The sequence below is a fragment of the Alligator sinensis genome, unplaced genomic scaffold, assembly GCF_000455745.1.
Source record: "Alligator sinensis unplaced genomic scaffold, ASM45574v1 scaffold163_2, whole genome shotgun sequence".
Lineage (NCBI taxonomy): Eukaryota > Metazoa > Chordata > Crocodylia > Alligatoridae > Alligator > Alligator sinensis.
In genome coordinates, this window is record NW_005842499.1 from 943,502 (window position 1) to 959,600 (window position 16,099).

Consider the following 16,099-nt stretch of genomic DNA (forward strand, 5'->3'; position numbering starts at 1 on the left):
TTACCTAACCCCAGCCCTCTTTCCTGTGTGGAGCAGGGGGTCGGACCCGATGATCTACCAGGTCCCTTCTGACTCCAGAAATCTATGAAATTCATGATATCTGGGGTGGTTTGGTGGGGGGCGGGGAGGGGGGTTGCTCTCCTGGGCTGAGCACTCTTGCTTCTGGAGCCTCTTGCATCTCCAAGAAGACCCAACATCCATGTCAACCTTATCAGGCTCAAGGAGCTGAGAGGTGGGAGGAAGGCCATCAGACTCTCCCACCAATCTCCCCTACTCCCAGGTCACACCTGAGCATGACAGGGTTGGGGGAAAGGGTTGCTGAGGAGGCAGGCAGAGAGGGGGGTGGTCACTAAACTCCCTTCACTTGAAGTTGTGGGGAGGTCTTGAAAAGGGATAATGAGGCCTTTTTAGAAGACCCCTTTTTTCTGGGACTTTCCCTTCCCAGCAGGAGGGGGCAAATCCTTCCCTGAGTGGGGAGGAAAAGAGGGGGCCGGGTCCATTGCCATAGAACTAGCTGACTCCGATGAATTGGGGAGTGACTGGGAGGAAGGCCCTTCCCCACCACCCAATGGGGCTGCTGCACCAGAGGCAGATGAGCCACCATTAGGTGCAATTCCACCTAACATTAAGTTCCAGTTTTTATTGATATTATTTTACTATTGTAACCTCTACAATCCTTAATGAAGATTAGAGCTTGCCAGTGCTAATTGCTGCATATACAATTAATAAAACACATTTCTTGCCTCAAATAATTTATAAAGAGACATGACAGATGAATGATAGATGAAAACAAGGAATATAATCTGCATTTGTCATCTTGGGGAATGAGGTACAGAAAGAATAAATAATTGCACAAAGTCAAGTTAAAGAATAAACAACATGCACAAAGCTTGATAGGGCTGCATATGGAGATTGGACTCACACTTCTGGAGTTCCAGACCAGGTAATAACTCACACTTACCCTCTAACACTTGATGCTGAACACATTCCAGGCTGTGCTCTGAGTTCAAATATTGCGTAGCAGTAGCTTTCTTTTCTAAAGAAAGTTGTGCAAACTCCTTGGGAATTCATTCCTATTGCAAATGTTTTCTTTGCTATTGATTCACAAATCCAAGATTTGAGGGGCTACATTTACTGAAAATCAAGTATTTTGGAGTCAAAAGAGGTTTTCTTATACTTCTGACATAAAGTGACAAATCAGCCCGAGTACTAGGTCTGGGATCATTTGCAAACATCCATAAACCTTGAGGAACCTGGTATAAATCCTGAATTTGTAGTAAAACTAAGAGAAAGATCAATGTTAAAAGTTCCCTGTTTGTCCTGGTGTGAAAAAATGTCCCTTTGGTGCATATGTTTACCTTTTATCAAAGAATGATATGGATAAAAGCATCTCTAGAAACAGGCAACTAGTTTAATCATAAAAACCAAATGCAACAATGTCACAAAGAACCAAGGTAATTTGTTACCTTGTAATCTCCCTGGGTTTCAAGGCACAAACTAATCAACAGAGCAACTCTCACTTGAGAACATCTTTAAAAATTCTACACCAAGATCGCACTTTTCTTTAAGTGCCACTCCCCAAACCAAAAGTCAACTATGGTCCTTTTTACTGTGACTGCCCTCAGATATGTGTGTGGTAAAGACAGCTGATTTCAAATGAATGAGCACCTTAGGTCAAATGCATAGGCACCTTAGATCAACAACCTCTTTAATAGAAAGGATAGTTCACTAACTAAGGGCACTTTTACATGTGCTCTGGGGGTGTACAAATTAAAGTGCCACAGCATCTCATATCAGGGTCCCCCACACTTCAAAATGGGGGATATTGCAAATGTTTCAAAACAGGAAGCTGCACGGCAAGAGACCTGATACATCCTGGCCAAAGGGAACCTGGGATGGAGAGTGGTTTCCTGATCCTGGGGTGCCCATGTGCCAGAACTTTTAAAAACGAGTTTTGAATATCCCTGGTGGCTTTATGACATCCCTGGTACATGAGGATCCCAGGTTTAGAGAGCCACTCCCACATTCCAGGGCCCTGGCACACTGGGACCTTAAAAACCCATGTATGCAGCTAGGCAGCACATGAGGTCTTTTGACATTCCAGTACATGGGGCTCTGGGAGCTGGCTGGAGACTCTGGTGCAGCCCTGGGGTTGGTTTCAGCAACCAGCTGATTGTCAGTCCCAGGCTTGGGATCCCACTGAGGTCTTGAACTGGCTCCAGTGTGATCCTGAGGCGGACAATCAGCTGATTGCCATTCCCAACCCTAGGGCTGCAGTGGTTCATTTGGCACCCATCTTTCACTTGCTGGTGTAAGGGGTTCCTGGGATCATGAGTCTGCCCGCGCCCCCCCCCGCCACTGGCAAGTAGTTTGTCATGGTTGGGATCTTATTCCTGATCCCAGAATCATACCTCCTGTCACGCACATGTGGCATAGCAAGAGATGTGATTGTCAGGATTGGAGAACAGATCCTATCACACCATTCAATGAACATGTGCCAGGGGCCTTAATCTCTGTGCTGCAATTTGCTGGTGGGTAATAGCATTTTCCTCCATCATAAGGATATTTTGAGGACTACATTACATTACATAAACTACATTACAAATATTCAGATACTAGAGCAACTGAATCATAAATGTACCTAAAATTGGCATATTTGAATTGTCAGGTATTCTTCACACACCTGAAACTTGTATCAATATCAGATGAAAGGAACCATAGCATTTCAGAATTGTGTTCACCTTAGGACAAGTTTTGTGAGAAATTGGAATGAACGTCAGTGAATGCCAGTCAGAACTTCTGCAGGGAACTGACCCACAACACCAGAGTCCCCTGTTAGCACCCTAACTACTGAATCAGGCTTCCTCGCCGCATGACTAATATGTGGTTTGAAGCAGAAATCACATGAAGCATAGAGATTTCAACAGAACTTGGATGTTTTGGCTTGTCTTTGTGTTGAACTTTTGGTTTCACTCAAAATTCTGGGCAATACTTGGTCAAGGTTGGATACAAAGCAAAAAACCACCAAAACAAACAAAAAAACAAAACCAACCCCCCACCCCCATCCAAAAAACAAAAACCCAAACACAATATAAAAATTCCAATGGTGCAAAAAATCTGGTTTTATAAAATTTCAGTGGAAACTCAAATGCATAGACCAACATTCTGTTGGTTTATGCATGGCAAATCCCATAAAATGCATTAAATGTATGCCCCAAGAGTGATTGTTACAATATAATAACTTCCAGTTAGGGCACCAGATGAATATGTTATTTCTCTGTACAAAAATCCCATAACAGTCTGCTCTTCAATGGCCATAAACAATAGGAAATATGGTGGAGGGCATTCATAAAATATGCTGCAACTGCTTGGAGTAAGCATAACAACGCCTTAAAAAGCAATCAAATATTTGTAAAATATACAAAGAGTGAGCTGCTCTCATCTGAGTACAGCTCAGTTGGAAAAAAAACCCCTGTCTTGCGCATCCTGTAATAAAGTTGCTGCCCCGGCCCATGTTTTAAGGTCAAATCTTTTCTGGATGTGGTAACATGCAGGGACCTGGCTATGAGGGGACTTTGTAATTGGTTAAATCTGTACTGGTATACAGCCTCAAGACAGGAGATATAACATTATCCAAAGAGGTGAAATTTTAAACGCAACCTGAAAGACTTTACTTTCACTTGGCAGTGAATTCCAAGCCTGATAATATAACAGCTTTGTAAATATTGCTAAAGCAAGGCCAGCAAGTATGGGATATATGCAACCTTATATGCCTGTAATTTTACTAACATCAAACAAGGGAAGACCTCTAACCCAGCAGTAATTGCAGACATAGCTTGTAACCTCTTGCTGAAAAGAGCTGAGAGACTGAAGGATATGAGTTGGGTAAGACACAGATTGAGGGCTGGGTATTAAAAGCACATTGGTGTAGGCCTCACTGGGGCACTGATCAATATATGCTGCTCACACAAAGGCTTTGCTAAAGTGCTGGCCAGAGTAGGCCTCACCAGCAAACCTGACCGATGCATGAACTCCTCACATAAACAAAACTTGGCCTGTGAGCCAGATGTGAATTCTTAACAAGAAATGGAAGGGGGGAAATGATAGTATCCCCATTTCCATTAGTTCCCTCATTCCCATTACCTTAGAGCTGTGACTTTCAACCATTTTAGACTCAGGCCACCCATCAGAAAATGCCAGTTCTTACTTTCCACTCACTTTTTTGACTACAGAAAAGTAAAAGAGCAATTCTTCTGTTGCAAAGAGCTCAGAAATACCACAACAGATCACTATGTATTTATTTGACACTATGGGCTCCTATTTGAAATCTCTAGGTTTATCTTGTGAATTGTGTGTGTTTTTACATCTAACATTGATAATACTGAATAGCACCCTTAAAAGGATCTCACAGCACCATGGGATGCCACAGCTTCCTGTCTGAAAATCTTTGATGTGAAGGGGTGACAACATGAAAGCCTCATCTTTCCCAGGAAAAATAAGCAGTGCTACCATTTGGGAACTCTCTGAGAAGTAGCAGCCATGCTGGAGTACCAGTGCCGAATCCTGCAGGGCAGTTAACATCACATTATGGTCAATTAGATAGATTTAAATAATATGGCCACTTTACCACAGTCTTTGATTAAATCAATTGTCTAACATGAATAACATTAAGGCCTTGCTTCCAGTGCTAAGCCTGACAACAGTATAATAGAGGCCCAAGAAATCTGTGGAATCCAAAGTGTAGTTGAAGCTGCTCCATCTCCAGTCTGTAAAATAGCTTTTCTTTGACAAAGGGGTACTGAGATAACTATGAAAATGCTAAAGTACTAAGATGGTTGCTGATGGATGTCAGTTTGCTGTAAGGGGTGTAGGTTGTAGCTGTGATGCTTCCTCAGCCTGATGAAGGGCGCTTGTGCCCGAAAGCTTGCTAAGAAGAATTTTCCCCACTATTTGAGTTGGTTTAATAAAAACTATTGGATTTACCCAAAGAACCTTATCTTCAGTTTGCTGTAAAGAAGGTAGTGGTAAAATAGTGAAAGTGCTTTACAGCTATGCTGTGACAGAAATGCATGGCTGCAGAGTGCTTTAAAAGTGACCAGTCACATGACAAATTAACTCTTATGTAATGAAGGATCCAATGAAGGTGTTCCAAAGCAGAGCACTGTCATCTAACTTCTTTCAGTCCCCACGCATGATCAGGGTTGGGCCGATACAGGCCACCCCATCTCTGCTGCGGTTTGCAGGAAGGGAGCGGGGATGAAGGAAGGGGAACACAATGCAGGCTAGGGTTTACCCTGCCTGAGCTGGAAGTGGGGGTGGGGGCTGTGAATTGGAGCCCCCTTGCCTTGTGGCCTCCCCAGACCCTCCCTCCAGTTCAGGATAGGCAAACCCTAGTCCACAGTGTGCTCCCCATCCCTCACCCCCCCTCCCTTCCTGCAGCCAGCTCTGGAGCTGGAAGGTTGGAGAGGGGGCAGGGCTAGGGGACAGAGGCTGGGCTGCAGGCAGGCAGCTTCTCCCCTAGATCACTTTCAAAGTGGACCTCAATCCCCCTCCCTAACCAGCCAAACAGTGAACTTCTGTTGAATCAGGGGGAGGGGTGGGGGGAGGAATGCTTTAACTCATGGTGCTTTCTGTTAAGCACCATGAATTAAAGTAAGGAGATGCACATCTACCACACACTTTTTTGTACAGGTTTATATTTGGAGATCTTCTTTCTCTGCAATATGTTTGTTCTAAAAGGAAGGGACAAGGAAGTCCTTGATAGCAAATTTTTGTGGGTATTTTTTTGAATCAGTAGGCGGTCTGGTTTTTCTGCTTTATCTGATCTTTTTCCAGTGCTCTTTCCAAAGCATCTTCACTTTGTCATTGTCTGTGACTGGTTCAGATTTGAAGCAGCAGTAATAATTGTACCTGGAACCAGTATGTAGATCTACTCTAAACGGTTTCCATTTTGTGACCTTATATCTCATACTTTTTGCCCCATGCCCACATCCACATTTTATTTAATTTAGGTTCTGGCCTTGCATTCAAATCCCGTAGAACAATCCCTTGTATTCCTCACCTAAGGAAAAGGTATTCCAGTCATGCTAGCAGACATGATTGTAGGATTTCTAGTTCTGACTAGCAGCAAAACACCATACATACATGCAGTGCTACAAAAGTAAAAAACCTACTACTTATAAATTAAATTGATGTGTAATTTGCCATGCCGGTCCTTAGTCCCACTCTTCGATTTTTCTACCTAGCTAACACTGTCCGCTGCCTTGTGAGCTGACGACTTGGCCAGTAATGTAGACTATTAAAGCCACTGAGGGTTTTCATCTACCATGTCCTTGATGTGAAATAATTTTAGGAAGGATGGTTTTGATTCCTCTTCCTGCGACAAGTTTATAGATCCACATATTGTTGTGTGGACCTGAGGCTCTGCCTCCCCTGCACCCCACCTAGGTCAACCTGATGGTGCAATGTTAAGTCCAGTAAATCCTTGCCCTGCCCTCCTCAGTTCAAGAATCATCGTCACAATAATAGTGGCAAGGGTGCCCCGGCTCAGGGTCCTACTATGAATATCCTTACTTAGACTCAGTCCCCCATATATATCACTTCTCTACTCAGGGCATGTTGAGCTGGAACACACGTTTAACATGTCACCCGCCTTCTCACTCACAGTTTTACCAGTCCCTTCTCTCTTCTTGTCTTTCAGGCTCATCACTGGTCTAGCTCAGCTTGCTAACATCTGGCTTCCATGGACTCTGCTCTGCTAAGTACACTGATTCCTCCAAGTCAGTCCTGGTGAACAGCCTTTCAACTGTAGGCTTCCACCACTCGCCCCTGCTGGGGCATTCTACTTTTCTGAACGATTCCGGGTGATGCGGGGAACTCACTTCTGGTTCCCCTGAGAAGTTTTCCCATGAAGGCTTTTAACTAGCATCTGCATTATGCCCCATGAATTGGTGCCGGCATGTATTTACAAGGCGTGCCCTTGCTGGGGTCAGATGTTCCCTTTCCTTCCCTTCTTCCACTGCTGGCAGCCAGACTGCTTGCTGCCTCAGTGTTTCCTATAATTCCTGCTGCATGGCAGTCTCTCTCTCTCTGCCACATATCCTCCCAATTAAGTTGCCTTGTGGTGTCGAGGAGTTTGCGTCTCTATGGTGTGGTTTGTCATCTTCTCGGCTTTGTTCATCTCTCAGATTTGTTGCAACTTCGCTGCATTGGGACCAAAAATCAGTGACTTTGTTGGATACCCCTAGCCTGTAACTAATGGAGAATTTGAAAGACTGTAAGGACAGTACCCAGCGCATTATATTTTCATTATCACTTTTAGACTTGTGCAACCATTGTAGCGGGGTGTGGTCTGTCAGCAGGGTAAATTCCCACCCGATCAAATAATAAGGAAAATATGTCACTGCCCACTTAATGAAGAGAGTGTCTTGCCATTCTTTGTACCTTCATTCTGCTGCATTCAATTTTTTACTTGCATATGCTACTGGTCTCTCGGCTCTCTCCTTTTCGTGGTATAATACTGCCCCAACAGCCGTTTAGGATGCTTCTGTCTGCAAGATAAAAGGTTTAGAAAAATCAGGGGTTACCATAAAAACATCGTTGCATAATGCCTTCTTAATGTTGTAAAAAGCCTCTTCCATTTTAGGTGTCCAACTTATTACACCACGCACTCTACCCCTTATGGAATCTGTTAATGGTGCTTCCATTTCCACAAAACTGGGGATAAATCTTTGATAATAGTTTGATAGCTCAATAAAAGAATGCATTTGCAAACCCAGATAGTTGGTTTAATGCATGCCCTATGCACATTTTTGGGGGTTTGCCATCATGCTAATGCTACGTAACTCCTGTAGCACTGCCTCCAAATGCTGCACACATTCAGCCTATGATTGGGCATAAATAACAATATCATCAATGTATGCAACTGCATACCTGGTATGCAGTGTTAAAATATGGTCCATCAATCATTGAAATCAAGCCACAGCACCATGTAAGCCAAACGGCATTCTGGTGAACTCAAACAACCCCCATGGCATACCAAAAGCTGCTTTGTGCTGATCTCTCCCTGACATAGGGATCTGCTGATATCCCTTTGACAGATCTATAGTAGAAATGTATTTTGTTGGCCTATCCGTTCCAACAGTTCCTCAACATGGGGCATTGGTGTCCCAGGGGCACCCGGGATGGAGACAGTCCTCCCCTGCAAGAAAAGCCAGGATGAACTTACCTGTTTCAGGCCAGGAAGAGATGGGCAAGCCACACCAGCATGGAGCACCTGGGCAGTTTGTGAGCTGTGTTTATTTCCAGTTAAAAGCAGCGTGGGTGGATGATGTAATCTCAGAATGCCACCCAGACCAAATAAAAGCTGGCGGCAAGAAGACCGTGGTGGAAGCACTGCAGGGAGCAGGCAGCAAAAGTGCTTCCTGCATTGGGCATGGGCACTGCCAGTGACTGTCAAGGGATCCAGGGACAGACCCATTGGAGGGGTCCGCAGTGAGGGGAAGGAGTGAGGACAGTGTTGAGAGACTGCAGGAGCCACAGACACTGGGCCAGTGAGTGGGGGCAGGCCATAGCCCTACTCCCTTGTCCTTTCTGTTAATTTCTTCTTTTTCTTTTACTTTCAGGGATTGCCTGGGGGGACCCAAAGATGAAGGTCAGAGCAATGGGCAGTGCTCTGAGATTCGGAGTGGCCAGGATAGCACAGCAGACAGCCAAGCCATAACAAAAGACCCAGCAGAAGAGCAGGGATGGCTTTACGTCCCAAAGAGACATAGGGCTGGGAGAGGTCATCTGTAGCCCAGCCGACAAGAAGAGAATGGGAGTTGACACTCGAGGACGATCCATCTGACCATCAAGTGGCCATCCTCGTGGCTGGAGCATGGATGGGGTGTAGGGGAGGTGTAGCCCCACGAATACCCGCCAGGAAGTACGACTGATCCAAGAGGGACCACAGGAGGGGACCCCGCCACTGAAGGAAAGATCAAATTCACGGCAGGCAAGTTTCTGGGTTTCCCTCAGGGAGATCGTAGGCCCTCTCTGAGACCGCTGGAACAAATGGAGTGGCCAATCCCGGGTGCACACTCCAAGGTGGCATGAGAGTGCCTCCTCGAGACCAGTGGGCACAATTGGAAATGCATCAAAATGTGGCATTTTATTTATTCTCCTAAAGTCTACACACATTCTCAAGGACCTATCTGTCTTCCGCATGATTACCATGGGGCTATGCCATGGGGTTTGGGAAGGTATTATAATTTTCTGTTTTAGCATTTTCTGTGTTTCTTCATATACCTTTCCCTGCAGATGATGTGGCACTGGTCTCCACCTTTCTCTCACAATTGTGCCTTTTGCTGTATTTATCTCATGTACAATACCTTTAGCTTTCCCTGGTGCCTCATTAAATACATCCCTAAACCTGGCAATAATAGTCCCCAGTTCATTTTATTGTTCTTTCATTAAACTAGTTCCTCTTATAATTCCTTCCTTATAATTCCTTCCTTCTATAATTCCTTCCTTCTATAATCCAATTTCAGGCCTCAATTCATCCTATGCTTCCTCCGGGCTAAGTAACCAACCCTCCAGCTCTCTCCATGCTTTTGATACATTGACATGGTATATCTGATGTTCCCTTACATGCCTGGGACGGTGTATGTCATAATCTATGGGCCCCACCTTTCTAGTTATTTCAAACAGTCCTAGCCACTTAGTTAATAGTTTATTAGCAGAGGTAGGGAGTAATACTAACACTTTGTCTCCTATTTGAAATTCTCTTTCCTGTGCCTTTTGAACATAACTAGCCTTTTGACGCTGCTGAGCTCCTTCCATGTTCTCATATGCTAACTGCCATACCCATCTAAGCCGTTGGACCATGTCTTGCCTATACTGCCAAGCCCCAACCCCTTATGTCCTGAATATTCCCAATCCTCCCATACAATCTGAAGTAAGCTCCTAGGCTTATGGCAAAATATCAATTAAAATGGTGAGAACTGAGTTGATGCTTTGGGGGTGTCTCTTACCGCAAACATCAGAGGTGTTAACAGTAGGTTCCATTTCCTGGGATCTCTCTGAATACATTGCTGTAGTATGCATTTTATTGTGCCATTTAGACGCTCTACTAGACCATTGGTTTTTGGATGATAAATTTATGTTCTTAGGTGTTTAATCCCTAATACTTGACATATTGCCTTTAATACTCCCAACATGAAATTAGTGCCTTCATCATTTATGATTTTTCTAGGCACTCCAACCAACAAAATCCACTTCAACAATTTTTCTGCAATTTGGGGGTCTGTTGCTTCTCTGAGGGGAATTGCCTCTGTATATTGTGTCACGTAGTCAATCAGGACAAGAATATATTGATGCTCTGTGCTACTTTTAGACAGTGGGCCTACAATATCCAGCACCACCCGGTCAAACCGTGTACCTATAATAGTCATGATTTGGAGGGGAGCCGTAGGCGGTCACCTTTCCTCAACCCTTTGGCATTCCCTGCAGGACTCACATTGGCGTGTTATTTCTTCCCTCATACCAGGCCAAAAGAACCATTGTCCAATCTTGGCCAATGTTTTGTCTCACCCAAAATGCCTACCTATGGGTGTGGAATGGGATATGTCCCACACCATTCTCCTAAATGGCTGTGGCACCAGTAATTGTTGCATGCATTCATTCCCCCCTGACTTATTCTTCACATGGTACAATAAACCTTTACATACTTCAAAGTGTGGGTCACTTACATGCAAATCTGGTCTCACAACTTGGTCCTCTATGCTAGCCACTTCATTCTCCTGCATCTCTGAGAATTCTCCTTCCTTGTCCTGTGCTATCTTGAACCGGGGTCCCATTGTGCCAGACCCCAGGTTAACAAACGATGCATCCTCTGAGGAAGTGGCCTCCTCCTCTTCTGCAATCCACCCCTCCACTCAGGGCCATCTTTTCCTCCCTAGTTCAGCCTATTTTACTTCCTCTAAGACATTATACAGGGGTGGCCAGTCTCTCCCAATTATCATTTCCCCATCGAGCTCCAGGGCAAATCTAACTCTCATTAATCCTATTCTATTTGCTACTTTTATATCAACATAGCCCCTCTGGTATTGCTCCACACCACCATGGATACAACACACCTGTACTGGTTTACACCATTCTATAGCATCATCAGGGACCAAGTCAGCTATGAGTAATGCCTGTGAACACCCTGTGCCAAGGGTGGCTTGAACTGCCTTACCTGCCACCCAGGCCATGACTACTGGCCGGTCCTATACAGTTACCTTGTACCTCCAACTGAAACTACAGTCCATTTCTTCAATGACGTGACCATCCCCACATTTGTCCCATCCTATCTGGGTACCCCCAGCCTGTTTCCATTGGTTGTGAGCCCCTTGTGTACACTCTAGAGCCACATGCCCTGGATGGCCACACCTATAGCACATCATACCCTTCCCAAGATATTTCAGTGCCCCTTGATGCTGCTTATCCTCTTGGTGCTACTTGTCTCTCTCATTCCTATTCACCCATTCCTTACTAGGTTCAATTTCAGTGGTTGGAAAAGCTTCTGCAATCCTAAGAGCTTCCTCTACCGACCGAGGCAAGTGATATCTAACCCATAGTTGCGTCCCTTCCTCAAGGTCTCTTAGGAACTGTTCTAATAATATTTGGTCCACTAGTACTTCTCTACTAATACTAGCAGGAGGCACTTATCCAGAAGGTCCTTTAATAGCTGCATTAAGACCCTTGGATTCTTATCCTCCTTTTCTTTTCTAACCCTAAAAAGCTGCCTAAAATGCTCAGGTGTCATTTCTAATTGGTGTAGTATGACCATCTTAACTTTATAGTTGTATGCCTCTTCCTTATAAGCAGTCTGAACCTTTCCTATCAATAATGAGCCTAATTGGCCAGCTCACAAGGCCCAATCCAACACAGTTTGTATCAAATTTCTTTCAAAAGGCTCAATATACGCTTTTCTGTATTGTCTTCCCTCATCATTTTACGCATCTTGAAGGAGAACCAATTACGTCTAAGCCACTCATGTTTTTGTAGTGCTTGCAGATGCTGAACCTCCAAGACTTTCATTATAGCCTGCAACATTTGACCCGACAAATTGACCTAGGACACCATATTAACCTCCATCTCTACATCAGCCTCCAGGGTGGTATCACTTCTCTCATTCCTGGCCTGAAAGACAATGCCTTTTGTCTTTCAGGCTCACTGCTGATCCAGCTCAGCTCACCAACATATGGCTTCCATGGACTCTGCTCTGGTAAGTACACTGATTCCTTCAAGTCAGCCCTGGTGAACAGCCTTTCAACTGTAGGCTTCCACCACTTGCCCCTGCCGGGGCATTCTACTTTCCTGAACCATTCTGGGTGATGCAGGAATACACTTCTGGTTCCCCAAGAAGTTGTCCCACGGTGGCTTTGAACTGGCATCTGCATTCTGCCTTATGAATCAGCACCAGCATGTGTTTACAACGCATACCCATACTGGGGCTGGATGTTCCCTTTCTTTTCCTTCTTCCACCGCTGACAGTCTGTCTGCTTGCTGCCCCAGCATTTCCCCTAAGTCTTGCTGCGTGGGAGTCTTTTTCTCTCTGCCACAGATGAAAACCATGGTGGATAATAATCCAGTTGTCATAGAGACCATACAGCTCAGTGTTGCGATATGATGTTAAAAGCTTTGTTTACATTGCAATGTCTTCCTGAACAAGTGGAATACTCATTTAGATCCTCAAAGGGGGTGAACTTGGCCTATGCAGTCCAACCAAAGCCCTGCAAACAGGTTTTAAGTAATATAGAGTTCCCCTTATCTAGGTTTGGAACATGAATAGTGACAGCTGTAGCAGCAGGTGATTGTGTATCATCAATCATACTGTATGCTAATTTTTTAGGGCAGGTATCAGAGGAAAAGTACACTAAAGAAACCTTTGTGCTAAAGAAACTTTTGTTGCCATTCTGTCTGTTACAGAGTGACTTTGAACAAGTCAGCAATAGCTTCATGCACCAATTAATGCAGTTGTTAAACTGAGAAGAAACAAAACTGAAAAACATGTGTGACATCTGACTTGAATTACTCTGGCTAATGATCTAGGTAGAGAAAAAACAAAACAGATGGACAAACAAAAAAAAAGCCAGACTTTTTTCCTTGAAAATTTATATTTAGTCAAAAACCCATTTTGACAGAAACTTTTTGACCAGCTCTAGGCAGAGCTTTTTAGGACACAGAGAGAACAAGATCTTTTGCTTCCTATACTCCATGTGTCTTTTGTTTTCCTTTGCAAAGGTTAAAAATGAGCTTGCATCTTTTTTTTTTTCTTTATGCTGTAAGAAGACACAGGAGAATTTAATAATACTAGATCTTGCCTTCCTGGTGGCTGAACAATCTGGCATGCAAGATTTCTCGGCTCTTGCTTGAAAGTGAGGTAATGAGAACTGACCAGAGTTCTCTGGTTCTGAGTTTTCTGGTTCAAGGAAATTTTATTTTCTTAAATTACCAGGAAACTGGAAAGTTGGAGAAAAATTCATTTAGAAAACACAGACATGTGATGTTTCCTAAATGAAATAATCTCCCTTGATCTTGCCACTGCTCAGTGGACTTGCCTTTCCTGTCAATTTCAGTGAAGAGAACCCTTTCATAGGTTCAGCAAACTTGGAAAACCTGAAATATTTCAGATGATATTTTTTAGGTTCAAGAAATTGTTGTTTGCTGATAATACTTTGTTTAACCAATTTAACAAGTGAATTTATGGCCAGCTCCAACAGTAGTCTTGCATAATTCACATACACTTTTTTGTCCCTAGTTTTTGTGCTAAACAGGTGTCATCAAATATGCATTTTAAAGAAGAGTTTTAAGGATTTTGACTAAAAATTATTTCCCTCTTTTCTGATGCTACCTAAAGGACTCATATATAATTTGAAAACATAATTGATAAGATCATCCTCTGAAGACTATTGCCAGAGTCAACATTCCTGAACCATGAGGGGAGATTACGCTTAGGGGCAACCAACATGGGTTCATTAGAGGCAGGTCCTGTCAGACCAACCTGGTTGCCTTCCGTGACCAGGTCACAAAATCCTTGGATGCAGGTGTTGTGGTGGACGTAGACTTTCTGGACTTTAGGAAGGCCTTCAACACTGTCTCTCACCCCATTCTCATCAAAAAATTAGGTGACTGTGGAGTCAATGCCTACACAGTCAGATGGGTTGCCAGTTGGCTGGAGGGCCACACCCAGAGAGTGGTGGTGGACGGTTGATTTTTGACCTGAAGGGATGTGGGCAGTGGGGTCCCCCAGGGCTTGGTCCCGCACTGTTCAACATGTTCAGCAGCAACTTGGACGAGAGGGTGAAAAGCACATTGTTCAAGTTCGTGGATGACACTAAGATGTGGGGAGAAGTGGGCACATTAGAAGGGAGGGACAGGCTACAACTAGATCTGAACAGGTTACAGATGAGACTAGGATGGGTTTCAATACTGACAAGTACAAGGTACTGCACCTGTGGAGGAAGAACCAGCAGCATACCTACAGACTGGGGAACTCCCTTCTAGTCAGCACAGAGGCAGAAAAGGATCTTGGAGTCATTAGTGATGCCAAGATGAACATGGGCCATCATGTGAGGACACAGTCAGTAAGGCCAACTGCACCTTGTCATGCATCCACAGATGCATCACGAGCAGGTCCAAGGAGGTGATCCTCCCCCTCTGTGTGACATTGGTCAGGCCGCAGTTGGAGTATTGTGTCCAGTTCTGGGCGCTGAACTTCAGGAGGGATGTGGACAGCATTGAGAGGGTCCAGAGGAGGGCCACACACATGATCAGGGGGCAACAGAGCAGGCCCTAGGAGGGGAGGCTACGGGACCTGAACCTGGTCAGCCTCCACAAGAGAAGGCTCGGAGGGGATCTGGTGGCAGTCTATAAACTTACCAAGGGGGACCAGTGGGGAATGGGAGAGACTCCGTTCCCCCGAGCACTACTGGGAATAACTAGGAATAACGGCCATAAGTTGACTGAGAGTAGGTTCAGGCTGGACATCAGGAAACACTACTTCACAGTCAGGTCGGCTAGGACCTGGAACCAACTTCACCTTGCTGGGGTCATTTGACCCCAGTACTCTTTCCTACCATGGCAGGGGGTCGGACTTGATGATCTGTTCAGGTCCTTTCTAACCCTACCAACTATAAAACTATGAGATAGACAAAGTCCAGCTCTGAGCCCAATGGAGAAGTTTAGGTTCAGAAGTTCTGTACTCCTGTCTCTGGGGAAACTGGACACTGGTTTCAGAGACTGTAGTCTGAGTTCAGCAATTCTGTATCCAAATAAGAATGCTTCTCAGAAATCTCAGAATAACTTCAGATGCCAGCCCCCCCCACCCCCATACATTTTTGCTTCTGGTCCTGACAACAGCAGAGTTATACAAAAACTAAAACAAAAGAGATAAAAAAAATGGATGATAGAGTAGTTCATGGGTGGGCAAAATATGACTCACAGGCTGGATCAGGCCCACCAGGTCATTCTATCTGGCCCATGGGTCCCCTAAAAAAATTCAGAAAATTAATTATTATCTGTCCCTGGCTGCCTGTCAAAGATGACAAGGCACCAGCAGCAGCAGGACCTAGAGGCAACAGGACCCAGCAGCCACAGCAATAAGTCCTGCACAGCCCCACATCCCCCCAGCCCCAATCAGAAGCCTTTGCCCAGCAGAGTCTTCTGGTTTGGCAACCATGGGTCTGTCCCTGCCTCTCTCCCTCTGGGAGTGGAACGCAGCTAAGCACTGAGGTGGAGGGGAGGAGAGAAGGACCACCGGTGATTACCCCAGCTGGACCAGATTCTGTTGCTTCCTGTGGGCCTGGTGATATGGCTGGGAACTGCATGATGCTGGAGTGGCTGGCAGGCAGCCAGAAGGGTGGGGGTAAGTGGCAGTGGTGAGCAGGAAAGCAGGGATATTGCTATGGCAGTGGTGGTAGGTGGGGAGGGAGTGGTAGCGGGTGGGAACACAGGGCCTGTGCCAGTGCCCTGGGGCCAGGGCCAACAGGGTCCAGGGCAGGGCAGCAGGAGCGTGGGGACTGGGCTTGCATAGGTTCTATGGACCTGGGCTAGGCTGCACCCGTAGGGCAAG

The 16,099-nt window shown here is 45.1% G+C and overlaps 1 long non-coding RNA gene across 1 annotated transcript in view; it reads right to left on the reverse strand.

The window, feature by feature from the left end:
* Positions 1-6,958: 6,958 nt before the first annotated feature.
* LOC106722624 overlaps positions 6,959-16,099 on the reverse strand; it is a 14,828-nt gene continuing 5,687 nt past the window's right edge. Inside the window, exons 2-3 of the long non-coding RNA XR_001358636.2 lie at positions 7,444-7,550; positions 6,959-7,254 (exon numbers count right to left, since the gene is read on the reverse strand). This is a non-coding gene — a long non-coding RNA (uncharacterized LOC106722624). The remainder of the gene's footprint in view (positions 7,255-7,443; positions 7,551-16,099) is intronic.